General features: G+C 34.6%; 1 protein-coding gene across 1 annotated transcript in view; it reads left to right on the forward strand.

Annotated features, from left to right (window-relative positions):
• The window catches only part of LOC140514564 (polypeptide N-acetylgalactosaminyltransferase-like 6), a 902,815-nt gene that overhangs the window by 806,976 nt on the left and 71,914 nt on the right, over positions 1-23,925 (forward strand). The window lies entirely within an intron of this gene.

Genomic DNA, 23,925 nt, shown 5'->3' on the forward strand with positions numbered 1-23,925 from the left:
AAATAAGAAGAAAGTAAGGGAGGATAAGTTGACCTCAATGAATGTCTCAGGCAAAAGAACAGGAAAAATGATAACTATACTACTCATATTTAAAATTTGTGGTGAAGAGAAATGCCGTCGATTTAATGTTGCAACTGTTGTTTTAAAGGAAGGAAATCTGTTTAGTAAATTATAAGTTAGTGAACTTCATTAAAATTCTCAATGAATTATAGAGAAGATATGTCAAACACATCTATCATGGACAACAAATACTCAAGTCAGTCTGGAAATAGATTAAAATGTAACTGGGAGATATTTAACAAAATAAATAAAAATTCAATGAAATACAGAAAATATTATATTTTTAAAACTAATTCAATATGTATCCTGTAAGGATCATTATGTACTATTTACTAACTTTGGCACAGTCATCCTCAGATATATTATTTAAAGATTTGTAAGCAATTAACAAAGGAAGGAATGAACAATCACAAAAAAAAATAGTATGGGTTCATCAAGTATGAAATAAAATTAACTTACCTTTTTAGGGGGAGGAGATGGGGCAGGATTACGAACTGGTATATTAGTAAAATTCTATAGGGATAGTTTACCTAGATCTTTGTAAAATATTTAGTAAAATAGCAGTTTCTTTCCCAAAGTTGAAGGTATATGGATTAGATGATAGAGAAGTTAATTGAATTTGATGATGCTTGAATGGCTAAATTCTGAAAGTGGTCGTTAATGACTCAGTATTGACTTAGTACAAGGTCATTATTTGAGTGCCACAGAGATCTGTGCTTGACTCTATTATTGTTTTTTAAAAATAATATATATATACATATACATTTTTTATAATTTATAATTAAATTAAGCTTTTTATAATCAATGATACATTAAAGCAGTGTACTTATCTAATATGAGGATGATAGAAAATAGGGAGATATAACTAACACACAATGAAATAATGAAGATTCTAAAAGACCTTAACATGTCAGAACAGCACTTAAGTGAATAGTCAATCAAAAAGCATTTATGAAAGGTGTACTATGTGCTGGAATATGGTGTAGATAATAGTGAAACAAAAGCAAAAATGAAAAAAAAAACATGTCTAGTCTCACGATGGATATAAATCTTGCTGGAGAAAACCACATGTACATATTTAAGTATATACACAGTATGTACAAGGTGATTTGGAGAGAAAGACACGAACATATTAGGACATCAGGAAAGGTTTCCTTCAGAAAGTTAGATTTGAGTTGAATTTTAATAGGTTGGTGCCAGGGAAGCTATTCCACTCATGAGGGGCAACCAGCACAAAGGCAAAGAGGTGGGAGATAGAAAATTATTTTGAAGAAAACAAGATGGTCAATTTGGCTGGACCACAATGTGTGTAGATGTGAGCAACATGTAATAAGTTGGAAAAGTACGTCAGACACAGGTCATGAAAACCTTTAAATGACAAAGAGACATTTATCTTTGATCTTGGAGTTAATAGGAAGTCATTGGATTTTGAGTGTGGAGAATAAGATGAAATTTAATAAAGAAAAATGTAAATTCATTTGGCTTCAAAAAATTATTTGAAGAGTATAAGACAGGAGAGTCATAGTTTGGAATTTATCTGGGGGTTAAAATGATCTGGATATATTCCTGGGCTACATTGATAGACAACTTCCAGGAATAAGTAAGCGATGCTTCCTTTTATACTCTGCCCTGGGCGCACAGCATGCAGAATATTGTGTTCAGTGCTGAACATCACATTTTTGGTAAAAAAATAAATAATATGATGAAGACTGAAAGGAAGAAGACAGAGAAGTGTAGAACCTCAATTCCATGGCATGTGAGAATTGGCTGAAGGAGTTCAAGATATTGCTTGAAGAAAAAAAATATTTTAGAGTGGAGCAGCTAGGTGGCACAGAGTAGAGAGTGCCAGCAGAGAGTCAGGAAGAAGTGCATTTAAATAGGGCCTCAGACACTTACTTGTTGTGTGACCCTGGGCAAGTCACTTAACCTCTGTTTGCCTTATTTTCCTAATCTGTAAAATAGAAATAGCAATAGCACTAACTTTCAGGATTCCTATAAGGATTAGAGACAATAATTATAAAGCATGTATCACTATGGCTATCACAAAAGAAGTGCTACACAAATGCCAGTTGCTGTTGTTATATGATCACTACCTTCAAATATTGGAGAGGACATTATCTTCTGGGTGGCCCCAGAAGGTGAAACTTGGAAGAAAAAGGTACAAGTTAAAAAGTGGGAAACAATCTTGATGTAAGGAAAAACTTCCATATTTTTAGATCAATTAAAAATTTATGCTGGGTTGTCTTGGTGTGGCACTCACTTCTCATCTGAGGTCTAGGAAAAACTGATGAATTACCCCTCACAAGCCATGAGGTAGAGGAGGTATTTTTTCTCCTTCACAATTGAGTTGGCTAAATGACTGCTTAGATCCTTCCAATTCAAAAACTTTGTAGGTCTGTGATTCTGTCGAGTACATTTCAGGATATTATCCATTATGACATTACCAGAAAAACAAATAGCAGGCAAGACATTATCAAGATCATGAATGAATGGAAAGAGTAGTGGGCTGGTCATAAAATGGAAACAAAGAATTAAAAAAAAATAATCTAAGTGTTATACAACTTTAAAGATTTCTCCATAGCTCTGAGTTCATCTGTTATTGATGTATATGCAAATATAAAAAAAATATGCAGGATGAAAAAGCATGAATAAGTTATCTACTGAGTTGGTGGAAGGAGAGTCCACATCATTGAACTCACCAGTTTAATTAAGACTTGAAGTAAAGCTTAGAAATAAAATTTTCACTAAGAATAGTCACAATTTGTTACAGTTTTAATGAATGTAAATAAGTATATTCTTTGAGAAATCTATGAGAATTCAAGTCCAGGTTCAAGGTCAAATTTAAATTCCAAACAGCGCTTATTTTCACTTAAAGTTATTAACAATGACAATGTGTAATTTTTCAAAGTAACTGTTAGGTTCCATTTTAGATTGTTTTCCTAATGATTTTCTTTTTTTTTTTTTTTTTTTTATTAATTTTTTTTTTAATGTTTAATAATCACTGCCATACAATTGCGATTTTATCCCTCCCCACCTACCCCCCACTACCTCCCTCCCTCCCCACGACTGCATACAATTCTGTATAGATTCTACATAAACTTTCCTATTGAGTATATTTTCACTATCGTCATGCTGTGTAGTCAGACTAAGATAAATGAAAGAATCCGTATAACAAATCAGAACATGATACACAAACAGATACACATACACAAACATGATCTGCTACATTATGTGAGTGACTTCCATATTTCTCTCTCTGAGTGTGGAAGGCTTTTTGCCTTGAGGTCCACCATTGGGATTTTTTTTTTTTTTCAGAAGTTCTTGTGTTATTACAAAAATCTAAGTCTACCAGAAAAAACTCTCACACACTGTGGTTGTTGCTGTGCATAAAGTTCTCCTGGTTCTGCTCCTTTCACTCAGCATCAGGTCATATAAGTCCTTCCAGGCCTCTCTGAAGTCTTCTTGTTCATCATTTCTTATGGCACAATAGTACTCCATTACATTCATATACCATAATTTATTCAGCCATTCCCCAATTGATGGACATCCCCTTGACTTCCAGTTTTTGGCAACTACATAGAGTGCTGCTATAAATATTTTTGTACATGTGGGACCCTTTCCCATTTTTATGATCTCTTGGGGATATAGTCCTAGTAGCGATATTGCTGGGTCAAAGGGTATGCACATTTTTGTAGCCCTTTGGGCATAGTTCCAAATTGCTCTCCAGAATGGTTGGATGCGCTCACAGCTCCACCAACAATGAATTAGTGTTCCAACTCTCCCACATCCTCTCCAGCATTTATCATTTTCTTGTTCTGTCATGTTTGCCAATCTTATAGGTGTGATGTGGTACCTCAGAGTTGTTTTGATTTGCATCTCTCTAACCAATAGTGATTTAGAGCATTTTTTCATATGATTATAGATAGCTTTAATTTCTTCCTCTGAAAATTGCCTGTTCATATCCTTTGACCATTTATCAATTGGGGAATGACTTGTATGATTATACATTTGGGTCAGTTCTCTATATATTCTAGAAATGAGGCCTTTATCCCCGAGCTTAGCTGTAAAAATTTTTTCCCAATTTACTACATCCCTCTGGATTTTGGTTGCATTGGGTTTGGTTGTGCAAAAACTTCTCAGTTTAATGTACTCAAAGTTATCCATTTTGCATTTCATAATGCATTCTATCTCTTCTTTAGTAAAGAATTCTTCCCTTCTCCATAGATCTGATAAATACACTATTCCTTGCTTCTCCAGTTTATTCATGGTATCAATCTTTATACCTAAATCATGTACCCATTTGGACTTTATTCTTGTGTACGGTGTCAGGTATGGGTCTATGCCTAATTTCCGCCACACTGTTATCCAGTTTTCCCAGCAATTTTTGTCAAACAATGAGTTCTTATCCCAGAAGCTGGGGTCCTTGGGTTTATCAAACAGAAGGTTGCTATATTCCTTGCCTACTTCATCTTGAGTGCCAAGTCTATTCCACTTGTCTACCTCTCTGTTTCTTAGCCAATACCAAGTGGTTTTGATAATTGCTGCTTTATAGTACAGTTTAAGGTCTGATAGCGCTAGGCCACCTTCCCAAGCATTTCTTTTCATTAGTCCCTTTGATATTCTGGACCTTATGATTTTCTAACTGACCTGAAAGTAACTGAAAGATGAACCATAATTTTAAAAGCATTTCTACTAGTGTTTGGCATTCCATTTTTTAACTGAAAGTCCTAGTTTATATTTATATTTTGATAGTTTTAAATTCTTTTTAATTTTGCATTATTCCTAATGCTTCCTTATTTTCTATTCAAATTTGCATTTTCTACTTAAATTTGCATTCATCTTTTTCTTTGGTGGATGAAAGTAGCTCTTTTCTATACATGTAACCCTACTTTCATAGTCATCATCTTTTCTGTTTCTCTCAATTGATATACAAAATGATCATGAGCAAGTTATCCTATTTCTTTATAAGAATAGTTAAGAACTACAATTTTATGATATTTTTGACAAGCAATGATAAAAAAAAAAGTAAGGAGCTGACAGACCACATCAGATACTCTTGACAGCAAAGTTCAATTTAGTTTGAGTCCATCAAACACAGGTTTGTCACCTTTTTAGGGAAATTAATGAAAGACAAACACTGAAGGCAATTTTGATTGGAGCATAGGGTTAGATAAAAAGGAAGGAGCTACCAGAGGGGTCCTATAATATGGACAGAATTATGGACTTTTTCATTGATGTGTATGTGCACATGTTTGTGTATAAACAAATATATTCCATTCTAAAGTCTGTAAGATTGAACTTTAAATGAATTGAATTGGATCATTAAGGCCATCACTGACAGCATAGCTTAGTAGAGAAAGTTCCGGAACTGAAGTTAAAGGCCATAGTTTGAAAGCTGAGTTCAAACAGTTCATATCTGGTATGTCTTCTACCCTAAATCTATGACCTTGGGATCCTAAGGCTGTATTTTGTTTCTTTTACCTTCATGGTTTCTTCTTCCCTGTGTTTTCAAGTCAGGAATAGAGAAGTATGATAGCAAGAGAAGTAAAACTTCTTTGGGAGGAAGAAATAGAGAGGCAGAGGCAGGGGAGAGAGAAGAGGACACACATACACACACACACACACACACACAGAGTAAAAGAGACAGAGAGATAGAGTGCTAGAGACAGACAGAGTGAAAAATGAAGAAGGTTCTTGTAGAGTCAGAAAGGGACAGGCAGATAATGAATCAGACATTCAAATAAAAAAAAACAACCTTGAAAAACACAAATTCAAAAATTCTAATTAAGCATCAAAACAAAAATCCTGAAAAATCCAAACAGAAATAAAGAAAACTGAAAAAAAAACCATTGAATTATGGATGAAATTAGAAGATATTTTTAATCAATAAAATTGATATACAATTAGCTAATTTGATTAAAATGCCATTATCAAAAAATTTTGAAAGGAGCATTCACAAAAAGTAAATAATTTGATATTACTTTAGCCAATTATTTTCCAACTTAAATTAATATTTATAAAAGTATAAAATATTCAGATTAACAGAATAGAAGATTTATATAACAGTCAAGGAAAAGGGACAGCACTTAGCATATACGAATTGAAAAAGAAAAGAAAAACACTAGACCCAGATGGATTTATGAGGCAATTCTGCCACATATTCAAAGAACTCTAAGTCTAAACAAATAATTTGAACAAAAAGTGGGAAAATTAGGTTCTATTCAATCCCCCCATGATGCAAATACGACTAAAGGAAAGTCAAAACAAAGAAAAGTAAGATCAATATCTCTGATACAAAATTTTAAAATAAATTATTAGCAGAAGTGATACCACAAAAATGAGACACTGCCACCAGACTGTATCTACACCAGGAAGACAGAGTTGGTTTAATATTAGGAAAACAAAATAACAGATCACATAATAAAAGCAGACGAAGAAATAGTTTGATGATACAAAATATTTTTCTACTTAAAACACACGCACAAAGAGAAAAAATAAGCTCTTGAAGTTTAAATGTATAGGACTCTGTGAAGATAGCTGGTACATATGATATTATGGTACTCCTTTTAATTTTAGTCTTTTCATATTCAAGAGTATTAAAAAGTTAATTATTTACTAATGTCTTTCCATCTTAAATTCAATATGAGTTGAAAAGAAAGTATAAAAGAAAATAATCAGGAAAATACCAGTTTCACAATGAAATTTGAATTATATTACTTATCCATTCAATCCAACCTATGTTCAAAGAACATAATATAAACTGAATGACTCAAATTAAAAAAGGTAATAAAATTTAGGAATAAATGGGCTTTATCTTTAACATAGTAAGTAGATCTGTCTAGAAGTCTTTCCAATAAGGTTACAGGTAAAGCATAGATATCCACTGTCATAACTACTATTTCACAATTATAAAAATGTTTACTCATAGAAGTAAGAAGAATAAGAAATTCAATAAATATTAATAGGCAAAAAGAAAACAATTATTGTTTTTTTTTTATTTTCAAAGTTGATATAATGGTGTATTTAAAGGGACCCAAGAGATAAAACTAAATTTTTTCATTGAAATAATAACCTTCAACCAAGAAGCAAACTGCAAAATATATCCATGTAAATAATATTCACATCAATGTTTATATGTTGCCAAAAAAATAATTGGATTCTACCTTTCAAGACCCACATAGGAAGTTTGTGAACAGACCTACAACACAATCTTTTTCATAATAAAAACAGACCTAAGTAATTGAAGAGTTTCTTGAGACAATATAATAAAGAAATGACAATACTACTTGAAAATCATTTAATGCTCATGATATGACAAACTACCAAAGACTACTTTGTAGATCCAGAATAAATATTATAATTAAATTCATTTGAAGAAACAAAAGGAAAAAAATCCTAAGGGAAAAAGAATGAAAAACAGTTGGAAAGGCAAAGAGCATGGCAGTACCATATTAAAAGCTACAAATAAGTCAAAATCAAAATAATTTAATAGTAGTCAAAAAATGGAGATGATCAGATACAGTGGGTATACAACATTATAAGTGTTAGATAATACTAAAGACTCCAGCTGCTGGGGTAAGTAGTCACTATTTTACATTCTGCACCCCTACACACCCAATAAAAAAGAATCCTAGGAAATAATAGCATTCTGAAAGAAAATAGATTTTCAATAATATCTTACACCAAGACAAACCTCAAATGAATACGTAGCTAAGATATAAAAATCATATCATAAATACATGATAAAAGCAAAGAAGAAACTAAATTTCAGATCTATGGAAAGGGGAAGAGTTCACTAGCAAACAAGTTTTAGAGAAGGTGGTAAAATAAAAAAAAAAGGGCAAATGAGAGTATATAAAATCAAAAAGATTTCGCACAAATTTAATGTACCTCCTAAGTGTTCAAAGGATAAAAACAGATGTTTTAGATGCAAGAAATGAAGCAATCTCTAATCATAAGAAAAGTACTCCAAATCAATAATAATTAGAGAAATGCAATTTAAATCAACTTCGAGTTTTACCTTAACAGAAATTGGCAAAGTTGCCTGAAAAGGAACATGAAAAAAATGTTGGAGGAGCTTCAGAAAAACAGGCATTTTGATATACTTTTAGAGGAGCTGTGAATTGGCACAGGCAATCTAGAAAACAACTGGGAACTGTGCCCAAAAATCTAACCTTCCACCTTGTTCCTGCCTCAGGTGATTTCAATTAACTAGAGCTACTTCCTACATGGGGACTTTTCTGATTTCTCATCCCTTCATGCAAGTGTTCCATAATACTTTGCATTATCCCATGTGTATACACATACACAAATATATGTGTGTATCTATATCTGTATGTGTGTGTGTATACATACACATATAGAGAGAGACAGGGAGGGGTGGAGAAGAGAAGAGAGAGACAGAGACAGAGACAGCCAGAGAGAGCCAGAGCCAGAGACAGAGGAGAGAGAGACAGAGAGCCAGAGACAGAGACAGAGGAGAGAGAGACAGAGAGCCAGAGACAGAGAGAGAAAGAAGAGAGAGAGAGAGAGAGAGAGAGAGAGAGAGAGAGAGAGAGAGAGAAAGAGAGAGAGAGAGACAAAGAGAGAGAGAGAGAGAGAGAGAGAGAGAGAGAGAGGAAGAAAGACAAAGAGAAGAGACAGATTAGAGAGAGAAGGAGAAGAGAAAGAGAAGAGAGAGAGGGAAGTGCAGCTGGGTCGTTGAGCGCCAGGCCTGGAGTCAGGAAAAACTATTTTCCTGAGTTCAAATGTGGCTTCAGACAGTGACTAGCTGTGCAATTATGGGCAAATTACTTAATCCTGCTGCCCCGGTTTCCTCATTTATGAATGATCAGGTGAAGGAAATGACAAACCATTCCAGTACTTTTGCCAAGAAAAGCCTAAATGGGGTCACAAAGAGTTTGAAATGACTGAAATGGGGCAAACAATGAGCTAGGTGAAAATAAGGAGTAATCATTAACTACTTCATTTGTGGTAAACCTTGATCCTAGTTAGGAGGAAAACACATCATGACTAGAGAAAGAAAATTACCAAAAGGAGGTCATGAACAGTTAGACATGACTGAAAACAAGTAAACAACAAAACACAGCTCCTAAGGGACTGAGGCAGGATTCAAACTTAGTTCCTCATAAGTCTCACGGTCTATCCAACCATGTCATTTAGCTGGGCATTCTAGATGTGAGGGACAACCATGGTTCCAGGATAATCATGGATACAATAGATGAAATGTCTTAGAGGGAACAGCAAGTAGAACAGTTTATTTGGAAAAATAGTGTTGAATGCAATGCAGTCAGTTTCAAAATTAGTTAGGAGCTAGCCTGTGAAGGTCTTTAAAAATGTTAAAATCTACATAAAATAAACTGAGTTAATAAGAAAAAACTATGGTTTCTTATGGTCATACTTCTTAAGCACAAGTTGCTCTGTGGAGAATGAGTTAAAAAGGAGAGATAAGCAAAGAAACCAAGTAGGAGGCTATTACAATAATTGAAGTGGAAAGTGATGAGGCACTAAATTTAAATATATTTAACTATGTTAAATATTTCCAAATTACATGTAAAATTTTAAACATTACTTTTTAAAAATCAAGTTCTAAATTCTCTCTCTCCTTTCTGCCCCTCCCCACACCTTGAGAAGGGAAGAAATATGATATGTGAAGTCACGCAAAATATATTTCCACATTAACCATGATGTAAAAGTCAATATACACACACACGTACACACACAGGAAATAAAGAAAGTGTTCATCAGTTCTTTCTCTGGAGGTAGATAATATTTTTCATCATGGGTCCTTTGGAATTGTCTTGGATCATTGTGTTAATCAGAGTAACTAAGTCTTTCACAGTTGAACATCCTTATAATATTGCTGTTAGAGTGTTCCCCTGGTTATTCTCAGTTCACTTTGTATTAGTTACTACATATCTTCCCAGGTTTCTCTGAAACCAACCTGCTCATCATTTCTTATAGCACAACAGCATTCCATCACATTTGCACAACACAACTTGTTCAGTCATTCCCTAATTGATGAAGATCCCCTTTAGTTTCCAGTTCTTTGCTACCATAAAAGAGCATTTTGTACAAATAATACTTCTCCATTTACTTTGATTTCTGTGGGATACAGATTTAGTACTGATTAGTCAAAGGGTATACAGAGTTTGGTAGCCATTTGGGTGTTGTTTTTCAGAATGGTTGAATCAGTTCACAATTTCACCAACAGTACATTAGTACCTCATTTTTTCTACATCCCCTCCAACATTTGTCATTTTCCTTTGGTGTCATGTTAGCCAATTTGATAGGTGTGAGGTAGTATCTTGAAATTGTTTAAATTTTTGTATTTTGATGAGGCCTCAAATTAGTGGGTTTTGGTATAAATAGAAAGAATAAGATAGTTGCAAGAAATTGCATTGAAGTGGAATCAATGAGGCTGCAAATAATGGGATATAGGGAGTGAAAACTGAATGATTAAGGAAAACTCCTAAATTATTCATCTTAATGACTAGAAGAGAGATGATTTTCTCTACATAAATAGAGATATTCGGTGAAAACTTATTGGACACACAGAATTTGAGAGGTCTATGAGACATCCAGTTAGAGATGTGCACTAAATATCAGGCAATACAGACCAAAACAGAAGAGAAATGGGAGCCCAATGTGTAATTTTCTGATTGAACCCAATAGAGTGGGCAAAATCACCAAGAAAGTAGAGGGAATAGAAGCGGGTTTCTAATAGGTACCACACAATAAAACTAACAAGTCAAAGTAGGTTATTCCATCTACTAATCAAGACAGGAAATCATTGACTGGGGCAGGGAGGTTTTTTTGTTTTTGCTTTTTTTAGTGGCTGTGGCTTATATTTGTGTATATAAATTAATGAGTTGGATATGTACACCTATTTTTACCATTTTACTGCATTGCAATTCTCTGTTACTCATCGATTTATCTGCTGCTAGAATAATCAAACTGCCCTCCTTTCTAAAATTTTCTTTACATCAGAGATTTCCACTGTTCAGCTTAATTATTGTGCATATGTCCAAGAAATTGATGCTTCTAGGTGCCTTATTAATAGAATATCTCTATCAGTAGAAATATATGTATGTGTGTATAGTTTGCTACAATAGTTGTCCTTATGGCATATAGTTCATGCCTTTAAGATTCATGTCAATTTTTTTTTGGCCTGGTTGTGTTATATTTATTATGGTATTCCCAGTGAAAGAACTCCCTCTATAATTTCAAATAAAAAAAAACTGCTCTAGAATTTATAATTTAGAGAATTCCCAAGGGTATTTGAGAGTTTAAATGTTTTCCCAGGGTCGCATAGTCACTATGTCATAGGCTGGACTCAATCATAATATGCTTTCCTTGAATTTCTATACAATGTTAAGGACATGTTTTGGGGAAAAAAAGAATAATTTGGGCACTTTTACAAACACACACACACACACATGCGTGAGCACACATACACACTCAAATAGAGATGAGATAGAGAGATAGAGAGAGGGAGAAGGAGAGAAGGAGATGGAGAGATTCAAGGTCAGAGAGAGACAGAAATGGATAGAGACAGAGAGAGTATGTATAGAGTCTGGGAGTCCATACCCAATTCCTACTTTCACTGATAAATCGTGTCCCCAGAACATGTTGACTTCTCCATCACTGAATTTTTTAATCTCTTTGGCCTGAATTATCACAATATTTAATAGATGACCCACAAGGCATGACCCACAGAACCCAACCTATTTTCCACAACCAATCTCATTATATATGCTATGAACATCACTTCAGGTGAACAAGTGGCTTTTTGTACTTATTCTACAGACTACAATGGCTAGATTTAATAGAAAAATATTTTATTTCAGTTAAAATAATTAGAGTATAGCATCTTGCTACACACTTTAAGTGAGTGTTATTTGATTGATTCCATTGAATCAAATACGGACACAACTATATGTATACAAAAACAAAATAATTAAATTTATTCTACCAGTAAATTACCTTCTGGCTTTCAATATGGTTTACAAAAGTGATTCACATTTTCTTGCTGTATCTTTAAAATTAACTTCATAGTATCACAGATTTAAAGCCATTAGAAACCATAGAAGTCATCTAGTCCAACCCTTTCATTTTTTTAAATTATTTTTAGTTTTCAACACTCACTTCCATAAAATTTTGAGTTTTAAAGTATCTCTCCTTCTCTTTCTTCCCCTCTGCCCCAGACAGTATGCAAATGAATATAAACTCTACTTATGCATTGATACATATTTTTACATTAGTGATAAAGTAAAAAAGAATTAGAACTAATGGGAGAAACTAGAAGAAAGAAGAAACAAGACAAAAAACAAAAGAAAAGGAGAGCAAATAGTATGCTTCCATCTGCATTCAGATTCAAAAGTTCTTTCTCTGGGTGTGAATTGCATTTTCCATCATGAGTCTTTTGGAATTATCTTAGATACTTGCACTGCTGAGAAGGGCTAAGTCTATCAAACTTATTCATTACACGATGTGGCTGTTACTGTGTACAATGTTCTCCTGGTTCTGCTCATTTCACTCAGCATAAGTTCATATAAATATTTCTAGATTTTTCTGAAGACTACAGGTTCAGCATTTCTTATAGCATAATAGTATTCCATTACATTTATATGCCAAAACTTGTTCAGCCATTATCAAGTTGATGGATAATCCCTCAATTTTCAATTGCTTGCCACCACAAAAATAAATATTTTTGTACATGTGGGTGCATTTCCCATTTGTAAAATCTCTTTGGAAACAGATCTCTTTGGAAATGGTACTGCAGGGTCAAAGGATATGCAAAATTTATAGCCATTTGGGCATACATGCAAATTGCTCTCCAGAATGGTTGTATCAGTTCACAACTCCAGCAACAAAGCATTAGTGTCACTTTTTCCCCACATCTCCAGATTTTAAAATTTTCCACTTTGTCATATTAGCCAATTTGATAGGTGTGATGCAATACCTCAGAGTTGCTTCAATTTGCATTTCTCTAATTAGTAGTGATTAAGAGAATTTTTTATATGACTATAGATAGCTTTACTCTCTTCCTCTGGAAACTTCCTGTTCATATCCTTTGACCATTTCTCAATTGGAGAATGACTTGTATTCTTATAAATTCGAATATTTATATTTTAGAAATGAGGACTTTATCAGAGACACTGGTTGCAAAAAAAAATGTTTCCCACTTTTTTGCTTCCCTTCTAATCTTGTTTGCATTGGTTTGGTTTGTGCAAAAACTTCTCAATTTTATGTAATCAAAATCATCTATTTTACATTTCTTAGTGTGCTCTGTCTATTGGTGGTTACAAATTCTTCCCTTCTCCATAAATCTGACGGGTAAAATATTCCTGACTCTCTTCGTATACTTATAGTATCAGTGTTTATATCTAAATCATGTGCTCATTTTGACTTTATTTTCATATAGGGTATAAGATATAGGTCTATGCTGACTTTCTCCCATATTATTTTTCAGTTTTCCTAGAAGTTTTTTTGTTTTGTAATAGTGAGTTCTTATCCCAGAACCTGTAGTCTTTTGGTTTTTCAGAGTAGATTACTATAGTCATTGACTACTGTGTCTTGTGTACCTAACGTATTTCATTGATCCATCATTCTGTTTCTTAGCCAGTACAAAGTAGTTTTGTTGATAATTGCTCTATAATACAATTTAAGATCTGGTAGAGCTAGACCACCTTCCCTTGCAAATCTTTTCATTAATTCCTTTGATATTCTGAAACTCTTGTTTTTTCAGATGAGTTTTGTTTTGTTTTTCTTTTTAGTTTTGCAAAACACTTTTTGGTAGGTTGATTAATATGACACTCAATAAGTAAATTAATTTGGGTAGAATTGTCATTTTTATTACATTAGTTTAGCCTACCCATGAGCACCTGATGCTTTCCAAAATATTTAGATCTGACTTTATTTGTGTGAATAGTTTTTTGTAACTGTGTTCATATAGTTCCTCCACTTGTTTTGATAGGTAGATTCCCAAATATTTATAATGTCTACAGCAACTTTAAATGGTATTCCCCATTCTATCTCTTGCTGTTAGGCTTTGTGAGTAACATGTCGATATGGCAATGTTTTATGTGGGTTTATTTTCTATATAGCAAATTTGCTAAAGTAGTTTATTATTTCAAGTACTTTTTTGCTAGATTCTCTAAGTATACCATCACATCATCTTCAAAGAGTGATAGCATTGCTTCTTCTTTGTCTATTCTAATATCTTTAATTTAACAAGTACAATATTGAATAACAGTGGTGATAATGGGCATCCTTGTTTCACCCCCAATCATGCTGGAAATACTTCTAGCTTATCCCCATTATGTACAATGCTTGCTCATTTTTAAGGTAGATACTACTTATTTTAAGGAAGATTCTGTTAATTCCTACACTCTCTAGAGTTTTTAATGGGGATGGCTCTTGTATTTTGTCAAAAGTTTTCTCTGCATCTCTTGAGATAATCAGTATTTCTGTTGACTTTGTTGTTGATATGATGAATTATGGTGATAGTTTTCCCAATATTGAACCAGCCCTGAATTCCTTGTATAAATCCTACCTTGTCATAGTTATAGTTTCTCTCTCTCTCTCTCTCTCTCTCTCTCTCTCTCTCTCTCTCTCTCTCTCTCTCTCTCTCTCTCTCTCTCTTCTCCACCCCTCCCTGTCTTTCTCTATATATGTATATATACACACACACATACAGATATAGATACACACACGAATTTGTGTATGTGTTTACACATGGGATAATGCAAAGTATTATGGAACACTTGCATAAAGGGATGAGAAATCAGAAAAGGTCCCATGTAGGAAGTAGCTCTAGTTCATTGAAATCACCTGAGGCAGGAACAAGGTGGAAGGTTAGATTTTTGGGCACAGTTCCCAGTTGTTTTCTAGATTGCCTGTGCCAATTCACAGTTCCTCTAAAAGTACATCAAAATGCTTCTTTTTCTGAAGCTCCTCCAACATTTTTTTCATGTTCCTTTTCAGGCAACTTTGCCAGTCTCCATTAAGGTAAAACTCGAAGTTGATTTAAATTGCCTTTATCTAATTATTATTGATTTGGAGCACTTTTCTTCTGATTATTTGGGCTTTCAGAGGTCAATATGGGAGGGTGGGAGCAAATTATTTCTTAATCCACCATCTTGGCTCCCCAAAGTAGAATTTCTGCAACCCTTGAATTTTTAATAATATAAATAAGGAAACTGAGAATCATTGAGGTTAAGTGACCTTACCAGAATTTTGCAAACATCAAGCTACTGAACTTGATTCAAGTGAAGGTATCACCTTCCTCCTATTCTCTTAAGTACTAATTTGGTTACATCCCCACCCCCCAAAGTAAACTGATTCCTTATTTTGTTGACATTATCATCAGTGAGATCATGTATCATTTCTTATTACTTCCTTTATGATTCATTACTTATTCATGATTAAGTTATTTAAACCTTTGCTAATTTTAAATATTTTTCAAAAGCCATCTATTAATTATAGTTCTTATTCCACTGTCAGCATAGCACTTGTTTAGTATTATTACTTTCCTGCATTTATTGACTAATGCAGTTTTTAAAAACTTTGCTTAAGCATGTTAGATTTTGCTCATCTTTATTTTATCTGTGTGAGTCTTTGTGGTTCAAGTGTGTCTCATAAACAACTATCATTAGATATTACATTTTAATACATTTTTCTTACACTTTATAAGTGAGTTCATCTCATTCACATGCACAGATATACTTGTAATGGAGACTGAGACAGGCACAGGCAAGAGTCAATTGAGAATTTGGGAGCGTCTTTATCAGCCGGCGGCTGTCCTCCAAAGAGGCAGCCCTGAACCAAGGTATGTGTGCCTTTTAAGCATCTTAGCACTTCCCGGTACAGCCTTGAGGTTCCAATAGCACACATTTTTCACAGAACAGTTTTGACAGGGGTTCCTAGGTACTGCTAGGCAAAGGGGTACAACAGAGATGGGGGCCCAGGCAGCTGCTAGGCAAAGGGGTACAACAGAAAGTGTAGCCACTAACAGTAAGTGGCTACTCGGCCCAACCCTGCCTAGAAACTCAACAGACATTTCTCAACCCAGGGGTTCTGGGGGGGAGGGGAAATAATGTCCACTTCACTCCCCCCTTTTCATGTAACTAATTTAAATGAGGGACTCATCAGAGTCCAAAGGGGTATAACTGGCTTGACGTGTGAACGATGTATCCACGCCTTGCGTCCTGCAACCTTAACCACTGATAAATTTGACAGGATCACTTGAAAAGGCCCGGTCCACCGAGGTTCAAGCAAGGATCCCCAGGGTGGTTGTTGCTTGATATAAAGATTTGAGAGCACTCTGGACCTCATGCAGAACCTGTAAGGACTTAAGGAGGGCAACATTAGAAAAGCTGCTGGACTGTGCTTTGACTTCAGGGGAAATAATGTCCACTTCAATACTCATTAGCTGTGTATTTCTCTTCATCCTATCTTCTTATTTCCTTTTCTATCTTTGTTCCTTCTCATCAATTAAAAAAAAAAAAGATGTTAGAAAGAGAGTGTGCTCAGCACCAGTGTTCTGTGCTTAATATTATCAGCTTCTTCTCCCATTGCATTAGTTCTCTCTTCCCCTAAACCAGACCAAAAGAGCAGGTTCTCAGAATTTTTTTTGTTTCCTGTTTACCATTCCCTGCTCCAAGTTAATGGTTTGTTTCCCTTATGATTAATGTTTCACTGAATTAACCCTTCAATTTTAACCACACCCTTCCAGTTTGTTTTCACATATGCATTCTTCCCTCCATTAATGTGCTCATATGAAAGTGAAATTCAAGTGATACCAACTCCCTCTACCTACTCATTTGAATATACTTCTTCTTATCTCCATCAATTTTACAAGTTAATACCTCCAACATTCCCCCGCCTCCTCCATTCTTTCCTAGGACATCTGTTTTTACCTCTCAATTCTCTTTTTTCTCACTCCCAAGTCCACTCTTATTTTGTAGAATTTTGATGACATTAGAATTTTGTGAAGATGCTTATATCTCCTTATCCTCCATTAGAATGAGAAGATTACATCCTAATATACAGTCCCTTCTGATTGCTCATTTATATTTACCTTTTTGTGTTTCTCTTTTCATTTATATTTATATTTAAAAGTTATTGATAATTTATGGTCTTTTCATCAAGAACGCTTGAATGTCCTCTATTTCATTAAGAATTCAATTGTTGAACTTAAAGATCTGTACCTTCTGACTGAAAGAACCAGAAGCTACAACACTCAGCCAACATCATGAATCGGAAAAAGCAGACGAAAAGTGAAAAAACCATAAAATCTTTCTATGGGGGTAAGGACCAAAACACAAACACCAAAGAGGTTAGAGCTGAGACTGTACTTCCATCTGAAACCTCAGATGGGACTATGAATTTCTCGCAAGCACAACTAGATTACCTGGAACGTCTGAAGAAGGATATAAAAGAAAAACTGGCCAATGATTTTAAAACTATAAAAAAAGAATTCACTGATGAGAACATCACCCTGAAAAAGAAAATTGAAGAAATGGAAAAGGAAGTTCAAAAATTAAATGGAGAGAATAATTCCCTAAAAGGAAGAGCTAATCAAATGGAAAAGGAAACCCAAAACCTAATTGGGAAAATTGATCAGATGGAAAAGGAAACCCAAAACCTAACTGGGAAAATTGGTGGAATGGAAAAAGAAGTACAAAAATTAAATGGAGAAAATAGCTCCTTAAAGGGAAAAATTGGTCAGATGGAAAAGGAGATGGAAAAGCTAACTGAAGAAAACACTATGATGAAGATTAGAATTGGGCAAGTAGAAACTAATGACTCAATGAGGCAACAAGAATCAGTCAAACAAAATCTAAAGAATGAAAAGATAGAAGAAAATGTAAAATATTTAATTGGAAAAACAACTGACCTGGAAAATAGATCCAGGAGAGAAAATCTAAGAATTATTGGCCTGCCAGAAACCCATGATGAAGAAAAGAGTCTGGACAATATCTTCCAGGAAATCATCAAGGAAAACTGTCCAGAAGTACTAGACTCAGAGGGCAAAATAGTCATCGAAAGAATCCACCGTTCCCCTCCCGAAAGGGATCCCAAACTCAAAACCCCAAGAAATATAGTTGCCAAATTCCAGAGCTATCAAGTGAAGGAGAAAATACTACAAGCAGCCAGAAAGAAACAATTCAAATATCAAGGACACACAGTCAGGATCACACAGGACCTTGCAGCTTCTACATTAAAAGATCGAAAGAATTGGAACCCAATATTCCGTAAGGCAAAGGAGTTGGGACTTCAACCAAGGATCAACTACCCAGCAAAGTTCAGCATAACAAAGTCATTCAACGAAATAAGGGATTTCCAGAGCTTCCTGACCAAAACACCAGAACTCAATAGACAATTTGATCTTCAAATGCAGGTCTCCAGAGAATCATAAAAAGGTAAACAGAGGGGAAAAAACAAAAACAAAAACTTGCTACTCAATTAGGGCAAACTGTTTACCTCCCTATAAGGGAGGTAAACCTGTTAATCTTGAGAACTGTGCAGCTATTATGATAAAAGGGATATATGTAGAGGGAACGGGCATAAAGTAAATGATGTCATGTCAAAAATATGATTTAAGTATGAGAAGGGAATGTAATAGGAGGTGTGGAAAGGGGGAAGCAGAAAATGGCAAATTATATCACAGGAAGAAGTACAAAACTATAGTAGAGGGAAGGAGGGGAGGGAGATGAGCATTGTTTGAGAGGTACTCTCATCTGATTTGTTCAAAGGAGGGAACAATAATCTTAAGTAGATAAGCCTAACTAGCTCTATAGGTAGTAGGAGGGGAAGGGGGAAGAAAGGGGAGGGTGGCTAAAAGGGAGGAAAGAAGCAATAAGAGTAAAGGGGACTAAAAGGGAGGGGGGTCAAAAGAAGGAGGGGAAGGCTGCAGGAGGAGGGGGAGAAAAGTGAATACTATTGAGGAAGGGAAGGGAGACAGGAGAGCTAAAAGCACAAATGGTGGGAAAGAGGTTGGAGGGAAATACACAGATTGTAATCATAACTGTGAATGTGAATGGAATGAACTCTCCCATAAAACGGAGATGGATAGCAGAATGGATTAAAAGCCATAATCCAACAATATGCTGCTTACAAGAAACACATTTGAAATGGGGGGATACACATAGGATAAAGGTCAAAGGATTGAGCAGAATATATTGTGCTTCAGCTCATGTAAGAAAGGCAGGAGTAGCAATCCTAATCTCAGACAAAGCAAAAGCAGAAATAGATCTAATCAAAAGGGATAAGGATGGAAACTATATCCTGCTAAAAGGCACCATAGACAATGAAGCAATATCATTACTAAACATGTATGCTCCAAGCGGTATAGCATCCAGATTCTTAGAGGAGAGGTTGGGGGAGTTGAAGGAAGAAATTGATAGCAAAACTATACTAGTGGGGGACCTCAACCTCCCCCTCTCTGAACTCGATAAATCCAACCTCAAAATAAACAAGAAAGAGGTTAAGGAGGTAAATAAAACTCTGGATAAGGTAGATATGATAGATCTTTGGAGAAAATTAAATGGGAATAGAAAGGAATATACTTTTTTCTCAGCGGTCCATGGAACATTTACAAAAATTGACCATGTACTAGGACATAAACATCTCACAATCCAGTGCAGAAAGGTAGAGATAATCAATGCAACCTTTTCAGATCATAATGCATTAAAAATTACATGTAATAAAAGGCCATGGAAAGAGAAACCAAAAATCAATTGGAAACTAAATAATCTAATTCTAAAGAAGGGTTGGGTTAAAGAAGAAATCATAGAAACAATCAACAATTTCATTCGAGAGAATGACAATAGTGAGACAACATACCAAAACTTATGGGATACTGCAAAAGCAGTTATTAGGGGAAGTTTTATATCTCTAAATGCTTACATAAATAAAATAGAGAAAGAGGAGATCAATGACTTAGGCTCGCAGTCAAAAAAGCTAGAAAAAGAACAAATTGAAAATCCCCAAGTAAATACCAAATTAGAAATACTGAAAACCAAAGGAGAGATTAATAAAATTGAAATTAAGAAAACTATTGAATTAATAAATAAAACCAATAGTTGGTTTTATGAAAAAACTAATAAAATTGATAAACCTTTGGTCAATCTGATTAAAAAAAAGAAAGAAGAAAACCAAATTACTAATATTAAAAATGAAAGGGGTGAACTCACCTCCAATGAGGAGGAAATTAAAACAATAATTAGAAACTACTTTGCCCAACTTTATGCCCACAAATTTGATAATCTAAACGAGATGGATGAATATTTTAAAAAATACAAATTGCCCAGATTAACAGAAGGGGAAGTTGAATACTTAAACAACCCCATCTCAGAAAAAGAAATTGAACAAGCCATCAATGAACTCCCTAGGAAAAAATCTCCAGGGCCAGATGGATTCACAAGTGAATTCTATCAAACATTTAAAGAACAGTTAATTCCAATTCTACATACACTATTCTTGAAAATTGGGGAAGAAGGAGTCCTCCCAAATTCTTTCTATGATACAAATATGGTTTTGATACCCAAACCAGGAAGAGACAAAACAGAGAAAGAAAATTATAGACCAATTTCCCTAATGAATATAGATGCAAAAATTTTAAATAAGATTCTAGCAAAACGAATACAGCATCTTATCACGAGATTAATACATTATGATCAGGTAGGATTCATACCACGACTACAGGGCTGGTTCAATATTAGGAAAACTGTTAGCATTATCGATCACATCAACAACAAAGCTAACAAAAACCACATGATTATCTCAATAGATGCAGAAAAAGCTTTTGACAAAATACAACATCCATTCCTACTAAAAACATTGGAGAATGTAGGAATAAAGGGAACTTTCCATAAAATAATAAGTAGTATCTATCTAAAACCTTCAGCAAGCATTATATGCAATGGGGATAAGCTAGATGCATTCCCAATAAGATCAGGGGTGAAACAAGGTTGTCCATTATCACCACTATTATTTAATATGGTACTAGAAATGTTAGCTGTAGCAATTAGACAAGATAAAGATATCCAAGGAATTAAAATTGCCAAAGAAGAAACGAAGTTATCACTCTTTGCAGATGATATGATGATTTACCTAGACAATCACAGAGATTCAAGTAAAAAATTACTAGAATTAATAAACAACTTTGGCAAAGTTGCAGGGTACAAAATAAACCCACACAAATCTTCTGCATTCCTATATATTAGCAACAAAGTCCAACAGCAAGAGATAGAAAGAGAAATCCCATTTAAAGCTAGGGTATACAGTATAAAATACTTAGGAGTCTACCTGCCAAAACAAACCCAGGGATTATATGAACACAATTACAAGACACTTTTTGCACAAATAAAGTCAGATTTAAGTAAGTGGAAAAACATTAGTTGCTCATGGGTAGGCCGTGCTAATATAATAAAAATGACAATTCTACCCAAATTAATATACTTATTTAGTGCCATACCAATTAAACTATCAGACAATTACTTTCGAGAGCTGGACATATATAATATGAAAATTCATTTGGAAAAACAAAAGGTCCAGAATATCAAAGGGACTAATGAAAAGAAATGCTTGGGAAGGTGGCCTAGCGCTACCAGACCTCAAACTGTACTATAAAGCAGCAATTATCAAAACCACTTGGTATTGGCTAAGAAACAGAGAGGTAGACAAGTGGAATAGACTTGGCACTCAAGATGCAGTAGGCAAGGAATATAGCAACCTTCTGTTTGATAAACCCAAGGACCCCAGCTTTTGGGATAAGAACTCATTGTTTGACAAAAATTGCTGGGAAAACTGGATAACAGTGTGGCGGAAATTAGGCATAGACCCATACCTGACACCGTACACAAGGATAAAGTCCAAATGGGTACATGATTTAGGTATAAAGATTGATACGATGAATAAACTGGAGAAGCAAGGAATAGTGTATTTATCAGATCTTTGGAGAAGGGAAGAATTCTTTACTAAAGGAGAGATAGAATGCATTATGAAATGCAAAATGGATAACTTTGATTACATTAAACTGAGAAGTTTTTGCACAACCAAACCCAATGCAACCAAAATCCAGAGGGATGTAGTAAATTGGGAAAGAATTTTTACAGCTAAGCTCGGGGATAAAGGCCTCATTTCTAGAATATATAGAGACCTGATCCAAATGTATAATCATACAAGTCATTCCCCAATTGATAAATGGTCAAAGGATATGAACAGGCAATTTTTGAAGGAAGAAATTAAAGCTATCTATAATCATATGAAAAAATGCTCTAAATCACTATTGGTTAGAGAGATGCAAATCAAAACAACTCTGAGGTACCACATCACACCTATAAGATTGGCAAACATGACAGAACAAGAAAATGATAAATGCTGGAGAGGATGTGGGAGAGTTGGAACACTAATTCATTGTTGGTGGAGCTGTGAGCGCATCCAACCATTCTGGAGAGCAATTTGGAACTATGCCCAAAGGGCTACAAAAATGTGCATACCCTTTGACCCAGCAATATCGCTACTAGGACTATATCCCCAAGAGATCATAAAAATGGGAAAGGGTCCCACATGTACAAAAATATTTATAGCAGCACTCTATGTAGTTGCCAAAAACTGGAAGTCAAGGGGATGTCCATCAATTGGGGAATGGCTGAATAAATTATGGTATATGAATGTAATGGAGTACTATTGTGCCATAAGAAATGATGAACAAGAAGACTTCAGAGAGGCCTGGAAGGACTTATATGACCTGATGCTGAGTGAAAGGAGCAGAACCAGGAGAACTTTATGCACAGCAACAACCACAGTGTGTGAGAGTTTTTTCTGGTAGACTTGGATTTGTGTAATAACACAAGAACTTCTTACCAAAAAAAAAAAAAAAAATCCCAATGGAGGATCTCAAGGCAAAATGCCTGCCACACTCAGAGAGAGAAATATGGAAGTCACTCACATATTGTAGCAGACCATGTTTGTGTATGTGTATGTGTTTGTGTATCATGTTTTGATCTGTTATACGATTTCTTTCATTTATCTTAGTCTGACTACATAGCATGACTATAGTGAAAATATACTCAATAGGAAAGTATATGTAGAATCTATACAGAAGTGTATGCAGTCGTGGGGAGGGAGGGGGGTAGTGGGGAGTAGGTGGGGAGGGATAAAATCGCAATTGTATGGCAGTGATTGTTAAACATTACAAAATTAAAAAAAAAAAAAAAGAATCCAATTGTCCCTTAGTATTCAGGATTCAGTTTTGATGGATAAGTTAATCTTGGTTGTAATTTAACATCTTTTTGCGTTTTTGGAATATCTCAGTCTATGTTCTCCAATCCTTTGTAGGAATGTTGTATTCATATTTCTGAGTAAATATTCCCCCTCACAGAAAGTAAGATCCTCTTAATCAAAAACTAGTTTTGTCTTTATATTAGCCATTCCTGGCATGGAATAGATCCTTGATATATGCTTTTTAAATTAGAAAATGAATAAATCAGATTTATTTTATAAACTTTAGAAAATAGGGTTAATATAACATGGTATTCTTTATGACCTTAATATGACTGTGGATATTTTGAGAGATTGCAGACAAATAAATGAATTTAAAAATCAGGCAAATGTTGACAACTCAAAGTATTTCATAGCCTATATCTGTTTGGTGGCAAATTGAAGTGAAGAAAAGCCTGGTTTGGGTCAAAATAAAGTGAACTTACCTCTTGGAGCCCAGGACCCCTAAGAATGAATCCCAAGTTCCTTGTCAAGGAGAAGCTGGGTATGATGGCTGGAATGGAAGCAGTATGTTCTCAAGATGTTGTACTCTTCACCTGTTTAAAACTAATCACAAAGCTAAAATATTCTTCG

This window comes from Notamacropus eugenii, chromosome 7, assembly GCF_028372415.1.
Source record: "Notamacropus eugenii isolate mMacEug1 chromosome 7, mMacEug1.pri_v2, whole genome shotgun sequence".
NCBI classification, from domain to species: domain Eukaryota; kingdom Metazoa; phylum Chordata; class Mammalia; order Diprotodontia; family Macropodidae; genus Notamacropus; species Notamacropus eugenii.